Source organism: Somniosus microcephalus, unplaced genomic scaffold (genome assembly GCF_052327205.1).
Source record: "Somniosus microcephalus isolate GS21.2 unplaced genomic scaffold, FLI_Smic_1.0 unresolved_chr1, whole genome shotgun sequence".
NCBI lineage: Eukaryota > Metazoa > Chordata > Chondrichthyes > Squaliformes > Somniosidae > Somniosus > Somniosus microcephalus.
The window spans coordinates 125025480-125042007 of NW_028225179.1; the positions used below are offsets into that span (position 1 = coordinate 125025480).

The 16528-nt window shown below is 52.0% G+C and overlaps 1 pseudogene across 1 annotated transcript; it reads left to right on the plus strand.

Moving 5' to 3' along the window:
* Positions 1-308: 308 nt before the first annotated feature.
* LOC147095807 (zinc-binding protein A33-like) lies at positions 309-16228 on the plus strand (annotated as a pseudogene). Its single transcript, XR_015074824.1, has 6 exons — positions 309-795; positions 1420-1515; positions 8440-8673; positions 9431-9453; positions 9538-9656; positions 11157-16228. The product of XR_015074824.1 is annotated as a zinc-binding protein A33-like (transcript).
* The last annotated feature ends 300 nt before the right edge of the window (positions 16229-16528 follow it).

A 16528-nucleotide genomic window follows, 5' to 3' on the forward strand; every position in this document is an offset into this window, starting at 1 on the left:
GAAAGATGTCAGTTCAGTGTGAGGGCAGGGGGGGAGTTTGTCTTGGTGGGTTAGGGGAAGGGAGGGATGTGTCAGAGGCAGGTGAACGGATGGTCTCAATCTTAGTGACAAAGTCCATGAGCTCCTCGCACTTTTTGTTGGAGGTGAGGGAGGAGGGGCAGGGGAGGCGGGTTTTAATGATCCAATTGGTAGCGGGAAAAAAAAGTTATAAACTGGGCTTTAAAAATGGGCAAGTGTTGACACACAAGAAACGGTGTCATTTTGATCTAATTACAAAATGCATAACATTGTTTGTCCCTGATCACGTGAAGTGAAAGCCAGGAAGTGCAGCACCGACCGAGAATTGAAAGTGAAAGCACTGGACAGGGAAGGAGAGAGACTGCGAGCACCGAGATGGCGTCTGCAGATCTAACACATGAACTGACCTGTCCCATCTGCCTGGAGATGTTCACCGACCCGGTGTCCCTGGAATGTGGGCATCACTTCTGCAGATCCTGCATCTCTCGGAGTTGGGAGAAGGTCCCGGGAGATGTCTCCTGCCCCGAGTGTCGGCAGGTTTTCGCCCAGAGGAACACCAGGCCCGCTCGGACCCTGGGCAACATCGCCGAGCAGCTCAGACTGCTGAAGGTGAAGGCGACACAGCGGGAGGAGGAGTTTTACTGCGAAGAACACGAGGAGAAGCTGAAACTGTTCTGTGAAGAGGAGCAGAAGGCGATCTGTGTGGTGTGCGGAATGTCCCGGGCTCACAAGACACACAGTGTGATCCCTATAAAGGAGGCAGCCCAGATATACAAGGTACTGGATCACTGCCCTGTCGGCACAGTTAGATGTGGGAAAGGGGAGGAGGAATGGAATACAGGGATAGCTGAGGAGGGAGAGGCGTAGGGGAGAGAAGTGGGGAGGAGGGAGAGGGACAGGGGAGGGTTGGGAGAGGTAGGGGGCGAGGCTGATTCTAACCGCCAGAGTTAGAGGGCAGTTCCTATTTTACTTTATATAAAGACAGCGAATATCCCCTAAAGGCGGCCCGGAATAGTTGTCCCCATCTATCAATAAAACTGCCAACATGCGGTCAGAATTGGAATTATTGTAGTTTTACATGTAAGCATTTAGTTGTGGTGTAACAGTTGGAGTTTAGGAATCCTATTCTCCTTTTCCCTCTCTTATAATCATACAGCACAGACAGGGCCATTTGGCCCATCGAGCCTGTGCCAGCTCTTTGAAAGAGCATCTTGTCCCAATCAATGAAGGTAATTCAGATTAACATCCCCTTGATCAATAATTCTGCTGTTCCGACTCATCTCCCACGTCAGTCTATGGATTTCCTCTTACATTTCATTCCCACCTTTGGGATCACCGAGTGTCAGGGACAGAAGGAATGTTTCCCTTTTCAAATCCCATTGTGCTTTTTTTGTCTTTCAGGAAAAATTGGAAAAATCATTGGAGTTTCTGCAAAAGCAAATGGATCTCATTCTTCAAAGTAAAAGAGAAGGGGAGGATGGGATCTTACAGATGAAGGTAGGGGAGTGTCATTGAGAGTTTGTGTAAAGTTCCCTGTGTTTGCGACTGCCTGAATGAGCTTTTGACACTGCGAGAGAGAGAGAGAGAGAGAGAGATTGACTGAATAAAATGCTGCCTGTCCCAGCACAATGCGAGCTCCTCCCTGAACTGCACTGTAAGGGACCGTCTGTAAATTGTTAATTATTGCAACAATGTAAGAAGGGTCTTATTTCCTTTCTCTGTCCGATCCCAAAGGTTGACGGTAATCAATCTTCAGAAAATATCCTTTTCTACGTTGAAGAGTCCATTTATCATTGTGACCATCTCCCCCAATAGGTTCCCCTTTCTGCTCACCCAACTCCCAGGTATCCATTATTCTATATATAAACCAACCAAACATCTCGATTAGATTCAGCCTGTAACTCACTCCTGGGTATCCATTATTCTATACTAGCTGGAGTGCCCGGCGGTGCCGAGGCTTTTTCGAGGGCATGTTGTTGTTGGAAGAGAGAGAGAGAGCGACTGGGGGGAAGAGAGAGAGCGACTGGGGGGAAGAGAGAGAGCGACTGGGGGGAAGAGAGGGAGGGGAGGCGGGAGGGCAGGGCGGGGAGGAGGGGGGGAGGAGGGAGGAGGGGGGAAGAAGGGGCGGGGGGGAGGAGGGGAGGGGAAGGGGGAGAGTCCACGAGCCCCCTGATCCCCATCCCCCCCAAACTCCCGAGCCCCCTGATCCCCACCCCCCGAACTCGAGGTTGGCCCCCCCGAGACTCGCCCCACCCACCCACCCCCGAGGCTCGCCCCCCCCCCACCAACCAAGCACCGAACTCCGGAGGCGCGATCTTCCGAGCACCGGCCTCCCGAGCTGGCTTCAAGATTGTGGCTGTGCGAGACGGCCGGAGGGCCCGGTTGCCAGGGTAACCGTTGACGCTGACCAAGCCCCGCCCCCCAGCCAAGCCAGAGAGAGAGACGCCGCGTCTCAGCTGCTCCTGCTGCGCGCGCACCCTTTAGCAAGGTAGCGGCGCTGGGCTGAGGCCCGCCCCTCCAGCCTTCGAGTGGGGCCGGGAGGTGCCTAGCTCGGGCGTGGGTGCGGAGGAGACGCCGAGACTTGGAGCCTACCTGGAAAAACGGGGAAAGGTAGGAAAATTAATGAGATGAGATAAGTTAATGACTTTCTAAATCATTTTTTAAAAAAACAATATGTGTTTTAAAAGCAACGTTTTTTTTAAAGACGCAGAAAGCGGGAAAAAGAAAGGAAAAGTTTGGAATCAAGATGGCGGCGACTCACCTCGGTTCAGAACGATAAGGCCCGCCCACACACGCACCAATTGGTCGACCGTCAGGTCACCAAAGCGTAGGATTGGTCAATCGTCCCGTCACTCGACCGTAGGAGGGCCCGGCCGCACGCGGCAGCAAGCCGCCGCACGATTGGTCGACCTCGAGGTCACTCTGTCGCTAATGAGCGGATAATGAGATGCTAATGAGCGGAATGTTGAAGGTTTTTGGAATACCGCCGGCGCGATTTTAACCCGGCCGAAACGTAAATACGCCTAAAACCGTCTCGGAAGCGTAAGTTTTCTTTGGAGGTAACGCGCGCGTAGGTACGCCCTGTAACTTTTGAGCGCATAGCCCGCCAGACGCACACGCGATGACAGACAGATAGAAGGACAGACAGAACGACCGATTTATATATATAGATATAAACAATCCAAACATCTCGATTAGATTCCAGCCTGTAACTAGTGGAGCGGGCCCAGGGGCCGTGTAGCCTGGTTCTGCTCCTACTTCTTGTGTTCTAATTCTGTGTTAGATTTCAGGAGATGGTTTTATTCCTGTTCCTGGCTGGGGTGGAGATCGCCTTTACAGAAGGTAAGTACTGTAGAAAATATAGGGACAGAGTGATCTCCTGGACGAGTTTCGATCGCCTACATGGGTCGGAGAGGAATTTCCCAGATTTTTTCTCCCAAATTGGCCATTGGGTTTTTTATCTGGTTTTTCGCCTCTCCCGGGAGATCACATGGGTTCGGGTGGGATGGAGAGTGATAGTAGATTCGAGGTTAGGATCAGATCAGCTATGATCTTATTGAATGGTGGAGCAGGCTCGAGGGGCCGATTGGCCTACTCCTGCTCCTATTTCTTATGTTCTTATGTTCACTCCCAGGTATCCATTATTCTATATATAAACCATCTGAAGAACTTGATTAGATTCCAGCCTGTATCTCACTCCCAGGTATCCATTATCTTCTATATATATAAATCGGTACTTCTGTCATTCTGTCTATCTGTCTGTCTGTCTGTCATCGCGTGTGCGTTGCGGGTATGCACTCGAAAGTTACAGGGCGTACCTACGCGCGCGTTACCTCCAAAGAAAGCTTACGCTTCCGAGACGGTTTTAAGTGTATTTACGTTTCGGCCGGGCTAAAATTGCGCCCGCGGTATCCCAAAAACCTTGAACATTCCGCTCATTAGCATCTCATTATCCGCTCATTAGCGACAGATGTGACCGACAGAGTGACCTCGAGCTTGACCAATCGTACGCCGGGTTGCTGGCGTGTGCCGCCGGGCCAATCGGTGCGTGTGTGGCCGGGCTTTATCGTTCTGAACCGAGGTGAGTCGCCGCCATCTTGATTCCAAACTTTTCCTTTCTTTTTCCCGCTTTCTACGTCTTAAAAAAAAAACGTTGCTTTTAAAACACATATTGTTTTTAAAAAAAATGATTTAGAAAGTAATTAACTTATCTAATCTCATTAATTTTCCTACCTTTCCCCGTTTTTCCAGGTAGGCCTAGAAGCCTCGGCGTCTCCTCTGCACCCATGCCCGAGCTAGGCACCTCCCGGCCCCACTCGAAAGGAGCTGAGACGCGGCGTCTCTCTCTGGCTCGGCCGGGGGGGCGGGGCTTGCTGAGCGTCAAGCGTCACCCTGGCAACCGGCCCCCCGGCCGTCTCGCACAGCCGCAATCGGCGATCTTCACCTCGGGGGGGGGGGGCGCGACCCGGGGGGGGCGGGCGCGACCCTCTGCGGGGGCCGTGTCCCTCGGGGGGGGGGGCGTGACCCACGGGGGGCCGCGACCCTCGGGGGGGGGGGGGGGGCCGCGACCCTCGGGGGGGGCCCGCGACCCTCGGGGGGGGCACCCCCTTGCCCCCCCTTCCCTTCCCCCCTCCCCCTTCCCTTCCACCCCCTCCCCCCCTTCCCTTCCCCCCCCGCCCTCCCTTCCCCCCGCCGCCCTCCCTTTTCCCCCCCCGCCCTCCCTCCCCCCCTCCTCCCTCCCCCGCCCCCCCCTCCTCCCTCCCCCCCCTGCTCCCTCCCCCCCACCCAAGTCGCTCTCTCTCTCTTCCAACAACAACATGCCCTCGAAAAAGCCTCGGCACCGCCGGGCACTTCAGCTAGTCTATCTATCAAAATATATAAATCGGTACATCTGTCTGTCTGTCTGTCATTCTGTCTGTCATCGCCTGTGCGTCTGTCGGGCTATGCGCTCGAAAGTTACAGGGCGTACCTACGCGCGCGTTACCTCCAAAGAAAGCTTACGCTTCCGAGCCGGTTTTAAGCGTATTTACTTTTCGGCCGGGCTAAAATCGCGCCCGCGGTATCCCAAAAACCTTCAACATTCCGCTCATTAGCATCTCATTATCCGCTCATTAGCGACAGAGTGACCTCGAGCTCGACCAATCGTACGCCGGGTTGCTGGCGTGTGCCACCGGGCCAATCGGTGCGTGTGTGGCCGGGCTTTATCATTCTGAATCGCGGTGAGTCGCCGCCATCTTGATTCCAAACTTTTCCTTTCTTTTTCCCGCTTCCTGCGTCTTAAAAAAAAACGTTGCTTTTAAAACACATATTCTTTTAAAAAAATGATTTAGAAAGTAATTAACTTATCTAATCTCATTAATTTTCCTACCTTTCCCCGTTTTTCCAGGTAGGCCAAGAAGCCTCGGCGTCTCCTCCGCACCCATGCCCGAGCTAGGCACCTCCCGACCCCACTCGAAGGCTGGAGGGCCGAGCCTCAGCCCAGCGCCGCTAGGGTGCGCACGCAGCAGGAGCTGAGATGCGGCATCTCTCTCTGGCTCGGCCGGGGGGCGGGGCTTGCTGAGCGTCAAGCGTCACCCTGGCAACCGGCCCCCCGGCCGTCCCGCACAGCCGCAATCGGCGGTCTTCACCTCGGGGGAGGGGGGGGTGGGCGTGACCCTCGGGGGGGGGGCCGCGACCCTCGGGGGTGTGGGCGACCCTCGGGGGGGGGGGGCCGCGACCCTCGGGGGGGGGGGGGGCCGCGACCCTCGGGGGGGGGCCCTCACCCTGCCTCCCCCCCTCCCCTTCCCCCCTCCCCCTTCCCCCTTCCCTTCCCCCCTCCCCCCTTCCCTTCCCCTCTCCCCTTCCCTTCCCCCCCCTTCCCTTCCCCCCCGCCCTCCCCTCCCCCCTCCACGCTCCTTCCCTCCCCCCCCTCCCTCCCCCCCCGCTCCTCCCTCCCCCCTCCTCCCTCCCCCCACCTCCCCTCCCCTTCCCCCCTTCCCTTCCCCCCCTTCCCTTCCCCCCTTCCCTTCCCCCCCACCCTCCCTTCCCCCCGCCCTCCCTCCCCCCACCTCCTCCCTCCCCCCCTCTCTTCCCCCCGCCCTCCCTTCCCCCCCTCCCTTCCCCCCTTCCCCTCCCCCCCGCCCTCCCCTCCCTCCCCCCACCCTCCCCTCTGCCCTCCCCTCCCGCCCCGCCTCCCCCTCCCTCTCTTCCCCCCAGTCGCTCTCTCTCTTCCCCCCAGTCGCTCTCTCTCTCTCTTCCAACAACAACATGCCCTCGAAAAAGCCTCGGCACCGCTGGGCACTTCAGCTAGTCTATCTATATATATAAATCGGTACTTCTGTCTTTCTGTCCTTCTGTCTGTCTGTCTGTCATCGCGTGTGTGTCTGGGGGGTATGCGCTCAAAAGTTACAGGGCGTACCTACGCGCGCGTCACCTCCAAAGAAAGCTTACGCTTCCGAGACGGTTTTAAGCGTATTTGCGTTTCGGCTGGGCTAAAATTGCGCCCGCGGTATCCCAAAAACCTTCAACGTTCCGCTCATTAGCATCTCATTATCCGCTCATTAGCGACAGAGTGACCTCGAGCTCGACCAATCGTACGCCGGGTTGCTGGCGTGTGCCGCCGGGCCAATCGGTGCGTGTGTGGCCGGGCCTTATCATTCTGAACCGAGGTGAGTCGCCGCCATCTTGATTCCAAACTTTTCCTTTTTCCCGTTTTCTGCGTCTTTAAAAAAAACGTTGCTTTTAAAACACATATTGTTTTAAAAAAAAAATGATTTAGAAACGAATTAACTTATCTAATCTCATTAATTTTCCTACCTTTCCCTGTTTTTCCAGGTAGGCCTCGAAGCCTCGGCTTCTCCTTCGCACCCACGCCCGAGCTAGGCACCTCCCGGCCCCATTCGAAGGCTGGAGGGCCGAGCCTCAGCCCAGCGCCGCTAGGGTGCGCGCGCAGCAGGAGCTGAGACGCGGCGTCTCTCTCTGGCTCGGCCGGGGGGGCGGGGCTTGCTGAGCGTCAAGCGTCACCCTGGCAACCGGCCGCCCGGCCGTCTCGCACAGCCGCAATCGGCGGTCTTCACCTCGGGGGGGGGGGGGGCCGCGACCCTCCGGGGGGGGGAGGGCCCGCGACCCTCGGGGGGGGGGGACGCGACCCTCGGGGGGGGGGGACGCGACCCTCGGGGGGGGCCGTGACCCTCGGGGGGGGGCTGCGACCCTCGGGGGGGTGGCCCCCCGCCCTCCCTCCCCCCTCTTCCCTTCCCCCCCCTTCCCTTCCCCCCTCCCCCCTTCCCTTCCCCCCCTCCCCCCTTCCCTTCCCCCCCTCCCCCCCTTCCCTTCCCCCCTCCCTTCCCCCCCTTCCCCTCCTCCCCCCTTCCCTTCCCCCCCCTCCCTTCCCCCCGCCCTCCCTCCCCCCCTCCTCCCTCCCCCCTCCCTCCTCCCTCCCCCCACCTCCTCCCTCCCCTCCACCTCCTCCTTCCCCCCCCCTCCCCCCAGTCGCTCTCTCTCTCTCTTCCAACAACAACATGCCCTCGAAAAAGCCTCGGCACCGCCGGGCACTTCAGCTAGTTCTATATATAAACCAACCAAACATCTCGGTTAGATTCCAGTCTGTAACTCACTCCCGGATATTCATTATTTTATATATAAAACCATCTGAACCCCTGGATTTGATTCCGTTTGTAACTCACTCCTGGGTATCCATTATTCTTTCTATAAACCATCTGAAGACCTTGATTAGATTCCAGCCAGAAACTCACTCCCAGGTATCCAATATTCTATATATAACCATCCGAACCCCTGGATTAGATTCCAGCCTGTAACTCACTCCTGGGTATCCATTATTTTATATCTAAACCATCTGAATCCCTCAATTAGACTCCACCCAGAAACTCACTCCCAGGTATCCATTATTTTATATATAAACCATCTGCCGAAGGATCATCGACCTGAAACGTTAACTCTGTTTCTCTACAGATGCTGCCTGACCTGCTGAGTATTTCCAGCATTTTCTGTTTTTATCCCGAGTATCCATTATTCTATATATAAACTATCTCAACCCCTCGATTAGATTCCAGTCTGTTACGCACTCCTGGGTATCCGTTATTCTATATATAAACCATCTGAACACCTCGATTAAATCCCTTAATTATGTTTGGCTTTTAACTCACTCCCATGTATCCAATATTTAGTTAAATTGTTTAGTGAGCAGTGAATTGTTGTTATTTGTTGTATGTTTTATGAATCTGTTTATGCTGTCAATTCTGTGTGACATTCGGTGTGACGAACAGTATGACGTGCAATGTGACACACAATTTACATGCATGACACTTTGAAATATGACAGATGCATATTGGATACAATGCTTTAATCCTACAGAGGGCACACGGAGTCCAGGGACACTGGGATTATGAATACTGCTTGTCTCGTTCTGTATTCAATGTGTTCCAGGCCCAAGTTGACGGTCTGAGAAGTGAAATCAAGACTGACTTTGAAAAGATGCACAAGTTCCTGTCTGAGAAGGAAGAGCTGATGAAAGCAGAGCTGGAGATAAAAGCAGATAAAATATTGAAGGAAATGGAGAACAATTTAAAGAGCACCTTCGATGAAATGTCTTCTCTTGAAGGAGCGATAAGAGATCTAAAAGCAAGGCTGGAGGTACAAGAAGCCCCAAAGCTCCTCAAGGTACAAAATGTCCCTCCTCCTTGTACAGGGAATCTAAACGGACAGTGAAATAACTGTCAGTGGGATTGATCTAAAGGGTAAATGTGATCAAACCAATCCCCTCAGTGAGATCAGGTCAGTAGAAACACTACAACATTCAGGGGACTGGGGGCTTGGGGGGCAGTGGGTTAACATACTGACCTTTCACCTCTGGGCTTTGGTTTAGCCTCAATCTGATTGGTGGGATGGACGTTTACTCTTTCTGCTGAGGGTCCAATGGGAAATGAGGTGAGGAAATCTCAGTGCAGTTCCTCCACACAGTGTAACAGTGGCACTGACTGGCGATTGGACTCCGAGAGGGCTGGGCTGGGAACTGGAGATGCTCACACGCGTGCAGTTGGGGCTCTTCTGAGAATGGGGTTAAGGTGCATTGTTGAGACAGAGTAGGTAGAGCTTTTCTCTGCCACTGGCTGTGCTGTTTGTGACCCTGGGAGTGCTTGGTGCTGACGCTGGGGATCAAAACTGGAAAATACACATTTACATCATCTTCCTTGGTGCTCCATATCAGTGTTAATGGAAACAAAGTCTTGGGCTGGGGGTTGCATGCTGTTTACACCCTGGTCTTCCATTTTCCAGCACCGACAGAAAAGGAAAAGTCCTTTTCTGATTGATTCCTTGGTGTCCAGATTCTGTCTCTCTTTATAAATTCCCCATGAGATGTGTAGCAGCAGCTCTTTAATCTGATCCAGTAACGTTTCTTCTGTTCCTTTCCCCTCAGGATATTGATGCCCTTTTGACCAGGTAAGCAGATTTAAAGAAGCCGTTCTGTGATCTGATCGCTGCTCTCTCTCGAACACGGACTGATCCCCAGCCCTGTTTTTACAGGTGTGAGATCGAGGTTCACAATCCTGGAGCTGTCTCCGCTGAGCTACCTGTGGATATAGTTGGCGGACCATTCAAATACGTCAAGGTGTGGAGGGAAATGAGAGCAGTGATTTCACCAGGTATCATTCTCTGTATATCACCTTCTCCCTACTGTTATCCATGTGACTAATGACCTTTAATACATTGGATGACACCAGGTGTCGTTCTCTGTATATTATTGGGTACCTTTCTCCCACCAAGTTAAACAACCTGTATTTAATGATAGTCAGTGTATGGAGGGATCTGCTACTGAGGGACATCACCTGACCTCGGCACTCTTCTGATCGGCTTACCAGGCCACTGGTGGGGCCCACGTGCACCCTTATGGAGGTTAATACACTTCCCTCACTCGGTGTACCAGCCGCCATGACTACATCATGTCCCCTTCCATGGCCAAGGACTGGGAACTCCCAGCTGAGGGAGACCTCACCTTTGGCTCTTCCTCAGGTCCATCATTTGCCTTGCAAGGGGCAGGTCAAAGTTCAACATCTCACAATTCAGACACATTTTCTGAGGGAGTTCCACTGGTCGCCTGCTCCCAAGGAGACCAGGGGCTCCCCAAGGATGTTTCAGACACAGATCAATACAAGCAGCCGTTTTATTAAACCAACTGAAGTCATCCTCTGCTATTTGTAGCTGAATTTTCCCCGAGGATCACTCCTTTCATGTGTGAGTGGAGTTACGGGTAGGAATATTTAGGGGTCAGCCGTGGCATCTCGTCCCTGAGTTAGAATGTTGTGGGTTCAAGTCCAAACCCAGAGTCCTGAGCGCAAAAATCCAGGCTGACACTCCAGTTAAGAACTGAGGGAGTGCTGCACTGTCGGAGATACCGTCCTTCGGATGAGACTTTACACCTTCTCAGGTGGAGGTTAATGATCCCATGGCACTAGTTTGAAGAAGAGCAAGGAGCTCTCCCTGTTGTCCTGGCGGAGATCTCGGAGGGTTGCGGGGCTGGAGGAGATTACACATAGGGAGGGGAGAAGCCTTGGAGGGATTTGAACACAAGGATGAGAATTTTAAATTTGAGGCAATGCTGGACCGGGAGCCAATGTAGGTCAACGAGCACAAGAGGTGATGGGTGAACGGGACTTGGTGTGATTTAGGAAACGGGCAGCAGAGTTTTGGATGAGCTCAAGTTTCGCTCTGTGGTTCCACACATGGAATAAATGACCATGTTTCCAGGCTCCCCATTGGCTGCTGTGTAGACGGAAATAGAACTGTCGCCTCTCCAGTCCCATTCAGCCATTAGAAAGGTCGTCACCACTGCCCCAAAAGTGCCAGAATACAGCAGGTTGGGCTCAGGGAGGGAGACTGAGATCCTACAGCTTCTGGTCAATGAGGCCTTGTCCTGGAGCGAGATCTTTATTATAAATAAATTGATGAAAACTTGCGCTGTGTAAATAGGGCTGAGGGAACGGTGAGGGTTCAAAGGTGAGAAATCTCTTCAGATGCCCTGTCCCTGGGGCTCCACAGTTCCTGGGCTGAGGAAAGTGGTGATGGCCCATCACTGTCTGTACACCTCTCGTGATCCAATCCTTGTTTTCTTAAAGTAACAACTTCCCATTCATGTTTTGTTTCAGTCCCAGCATCTCTCACCCTGGACCCAGAGACGGCGCAGAATCATCTCATATTGTCCCAGGATCTGACTAGTGTGAGTTTCGGGAATAAGAAGCAAGACCTTCCTGATCAGCCGAAAAGATTTGATAAATCCTTTTATGTTTTGACCTCAAATGAGTTTCACATCAGGGCGACACTACTGGGAGGTGGGTCTTGGAAACAAGACTCTCTGGATTGTGGGTGTCTGTAGAGAGTCTGTCAACAGGAAGGGAGGCATCATATATTCACCTGAGAATGGATATTGGGTCATCGGCTGGCTTCCTGAGTACAAATCATTGAAAATACCAGATATCATCTCCCATCTGAAAGTGAAACCCCGCAAGCTGGGAGTTTACCTGGACTATGAGGGAGGACAGGTGTCATTTTATGATGCTGAAGACATGTCTCACCTGTACACTTTCACTGACACTTTCACCGAAAAACTCTATCCCATCTTTAATCCGTGTAATGATAACACTGGCGCAAACTCTGAACCACTCACACTGCTCACTCGTTAACACAGTGGGGCACGTTTTCTGAGGTCACGGCCGTGGTGAGCAGCCTTACCCACTGCCTGAGCAGCCCATGTTGCCCCGATCCTCTGCCGTGTACTGCCGGCGGGAGAGGGTGTTTGCTGTTAGAGTGTACAGTGTAAGTTAGCTCAGTGCCTCTACCCCTCTCTCTGTCCCTGTCTCAGTCTACTGTGACCCAGACACATTGTGCTGGTATATAATGAAGTAGAATGATCTCCTGAATTGTGATAACTGTGTCCAGCTTCATAACAATTAGTTGTGAATCCGTTTATATTTTCACCCTTTAATAAATGTTTGACTTGCAGACTGGAATGACACTGGGCGTGATGATTGTTGAGTCAGGGAAGTAGTGGAAAGAATTAGGAACAGGAGGAGGCCATTCAGCCCCTTGAGCCTGTTCTACCATTCAATTAGATCATGGCTGATCTGTATCTTAACTCCATCTGCCTGCCTTGGTTCTGCAACCCTTAATACTCTTAACTAAGAAAAATTTATCAATCTCAGTTTGAAAATTTTTGAGGGCGAGAGTTCCAGAATGACACTACTCTTTGTGTGAAGAAGTGCTTCCTGACATCTCCCCTGAACGGTCTATCTCTAATTTTAAGGCAGATGTGCCCGCCTGCTACAGAGTGAGCGAGGGTGAAGGGGAAGAAATAAGAATCCTCACTGGGCTATCAGCAAGCACTCCCTGACCCACACTCTCGATTGACTCGAGGGGACGGTGCCTGAGGGGAGAGAACCGTTCACAATGTCAGCTGGTCTGGAGGCCAGGATGGGAAGTGTGCTGGTCAGCAGTCTAGAGGGATAGGAGTCAAAGGGAGCATGAGGTGAGTCACGGAGGAGCTTGGAGAGGGCATGAGGAGAGAAACTAGAGAAAGACACGAGTCCAGGGCTAGGGCAGGGGGGAATTCTGCAGTGAGGTTTGGCTTGGTCGGCAAGAGATTGGGAGGAAGCAGCAGAGGCCGTGGAACTGATGGTCTCAATCTTCATTACAAAGAAGTTCATGAGCTTTCCACATTTGTTGTTGGAGGCGAGGGTGCAGCGGAGAGGGGTTTAAAGAGATGATTGCTAGTGGAGTTAAGCAGACGGGGGTTATCTTTGCTGCATTTGATGATCCTGGAGTAGTGGGAAGTTTGGGCAGAAGAGAGTGAGTCACGACAGCACTTGATGTCGTCCAGCCAGATGTGACGATGGATGGCTGAGCCAGATGTGCACCAGATACACTCAAGTCAGCATCTCTTGAACTTGAGGGCATGAGAAATTAGGCCATACCAGAGGAATCAACTGGGATGTGAGAGAATAAAGGTTATGCTGGAGATAAGGCGAATGAGATGAAGATTAAATCACCGAGGATGAGGAGTTGCTCGGTGCAGATGCTGAGAGAGGAAAGGAGGAAGGATATCTCAGTGAGAAACTCAGGGTGAGGCTTCTGGGAGGAGCGGTAGAGAATGAGGATTTAAAGAAGAGGTGAGAGGGGTGGAACATGATGAGGTGCTCGAAGGAAGAATAGAGGCAAAAAACAAGTTGTGATTTGATGCCAAGGTCCACACCACCGTGGTGGTTTATGTGGGGCAGGTGGTGGAAAGTACAGCCAGGTGGCCAGACTTCAGTAAGGGGCAAGGTGTCACCACCCAAGTCCAAGAGGGCAGTGGTGGGTGGATGAACGGGATGGAAAGCAAGTTGGTGAGGTTAACCCCCAGCAGGCATGGTGCATGGCATGATCGGCATGAGAGGAGTACGGGGCAGGTTGGGCCGCTGTTCATTATCCAAGGGGCTTATCAGAGGGGCATTCAAGCCTGGGACAGTGGCAGGAGAGCAGAAAGGCCGAGGATTAGTGATGCATTTAGGTCGGCATGGAGTGGTGGGTGGAATACCAAGAGGAGAGAAATGAAAGGAATCACTTAGGAAAATATCAACAGCTGTGATGAGAGGATAACACGGGCTCTCGGGATGGGTGAGGTGAAATGGGATGAATGGCCTTCCTCATGATTTAATGATGAAGATGGGGAAAGTGCAAACTCCACCACTAGCACTAAATGATCCAGTCAAGCATCCAAACATTTGGGGACATCGCAGGCTGTAGCGCACCTCAAGTGCAATGGCTAGCCTGGTCCTGGAGAGACACCTTCTTGATCGTTGTCTTCTGTAGAGTGTTTGGGGAAGACAGAAAGAAGCTGAGCCGATTACATAGGATTACACAGGATATACGGCACAGAAACAGGACATTCGGCCCAACCAGTCCATGTCGGCATTTATGCTCCACTCGAGTCTCCTCCCGTCTTTCCTCATCTAAATCTATCAGCATAACCCTCTATTCCCTTCTCCCTCATATGTTTGTCCAGCCTCCCTTTAAATGCATCATCTATACTATTCGCTTCACCCACTCCCTGTGGTTGCGAGTTCCACATTCTCACCATTCTTTGGGTAAAGGAGTTTCTTCTGAATTGGATTTCTTGGTGACTATCTTATATCGATGGCCTCTAGTTATGCTCTTCCCCACAAGTGGAAACATTCTCTGTATCCACTCTATCAAAACCTTTCATAATTTTAAAGACCTCTATTAGGTCACCCCTCAGCTTTTTTATAAGAGAAAAGAGACCCAGCCTGTTCATCCTTTCCTGATATGTATACCCTCGCATTTCTGGTATCATCCTTGTAAAAGTTCCCTGCACTCTCTCCAGTGCCTCTATATCCTTTTAATATTATGGTGACCAGAACTGTACGCAGTACTCTAAGTGTGGTCTAACCAAGGTTCAATACAGGTTTAGCATAACTTCCCTACTTGTCAATTCTATCCCTCTAGAAATAAACCCTAGTGCTTGTTTTGCTTTTTTTATGGCCTTGCTAACCTGCGTCGCAACTTTTAGTGATTTGTGTATTTGTACTCCGAGATCTCTTTGTTCCTCTACCCCACCCAGGCTCACACCCTCCCAGTGATAAGTGACCCCCTATTCTTCCTACCAAAATTCAATAAGATCCTGTCTGATATTCCATCTCAACTCCACCTTCCCGCACTATTCCCATATCCCTTGATTTTCAGGGCCTCGGAGTCCAGTAATTCCTACGTCCACGCCTGTCTGCTGTTTCCCGGTGTTGGCAGGAAGGGATTTACACGGAGCATCACCGCCATCTGCTGGCGGTACCAGAGTACGACCACTCGAAGCGCTTTGAACTGCAGGCCCCGATTTAGTGAGGCTCATAAATATAAGACAGTCACTAATAAATCCAATAAGGAATTCAGGAGCAACTTCTTTATCCAGGGAGTGGTGAGAATGTGGAACTATCTACCACACGGAGTTAGTGAGGCTTTAAGTGGATGCTGGATAAACACATGAGGGAGAAAGGAACAGAAGGTTTACTCTTGAAAGTTTACAGTTGGCGATCTGGCATGCCAGGTATTCTCCTGATTCATCAGATGTTATGAGAGCCGATTATAAACCCCCACCCTCCCCTCCCCCACACCATATGAGAACGGGGCAGGGGTGCGGGGGCAGGGGTTAAAATAGAGGCAGGGTCCTTGCCCTCCAGCTCAGCGCTGCACTCAAGCCGGCTCGGGTTTTGGGAGGGGTGCGAGGCCCTTGCTGCAGGTGACCAGAAGCTTGGTCACAGAGGTAGGCTTTAAGCAGTATCTTAAGGTTGGGGTTTGATGGCACCATTTGTACTCCAAAGACGGTGCCCCTTTAAAGAGCATTACTGTCTTGGCGACATGTCTTCCAAGACTATTGCGCACTGCTGAGGAGGAGGAAACAGCAGAATCAGTATCGCAATTTGTTGAAACTAACATAACATCTACAAAGGTATTGAGCAGGAGGTGAGCAGTATTTTAAGGATGTGATTGTGCCGCGGATGTCCCAGTTCCTTATGTGTAAATGTGATCAAGTGACCTGACCGAGCCCATCCCTTGAGTAGCCCCGGTAATATAAGCTCAGCCCAGGTAGGGGGCGCTCTCTGTATGTGTCAGGACCGTGGGTCTCCCAGCAGGACAGTTTGTGGCAGAACACTTGATGCAGTTAGAGCCAGCGACAACAACAATTTACATTTATATAGGGCCTTTAATGTAGTAAAATGTCCCGACTTAAGGCGCTTTACAGGAGCGTAAATCAAACAAAAAAGTTGAAGCTGAAACTATTCTTTTAGATACTTCTCCCCACAGGTATATAATGTGCACCACCTGAGAAATGAGAAGCACTAACACAGGATCGTTCCCTTTTCCTCAAGTATATTATAACCCAAACCCAGATATAAACAAATACCACCTTTAAGCAGGGAATGCGACTCGACCGCGGAGGGAGATCAGTCCTCGTGAAGGGAGGAGAAGCTTCCTTCACCTGTCTTCCCTGACGTCTCTTCTTCAGGATCCCGGATTGCCCTGTAGTGTATGTACCTTTAAGGGGAGAACTACTTTTTACAGCTCCTGTATACTGTAGTACCGGCAGTGACCACACCTGTATATAAACCCTGAGTCGGGATCTGTACTGTTAGTTTTTGAGAGACCCTCATCCAGTAAACACCTGTTGATTGTTCCTCTGCAGTCTCTGTCTATTTGTTGAAGGACACCATACATCAAGATTCACGGATTTAACATTGGCGACGAGTCGATTTGAACCTACCTGCATCTCTGCAGAAGAAGGACGATTCCAGGGGCACGGGCGTCGACCATCCGGCGGAGACTCCAGCGAGACGGGCTGGCAGCAGGTACGGCGCAGACCCTTCCCGGACGGCGGCAGCTGGAGCTGACCGATGGCACAGAGGAAGGCCGAGCAGCGTCGACGGGGTAAGAGAGAGGGTAAAGCGCACAGGGCGCAGCCGGGGTTGAAGATCGA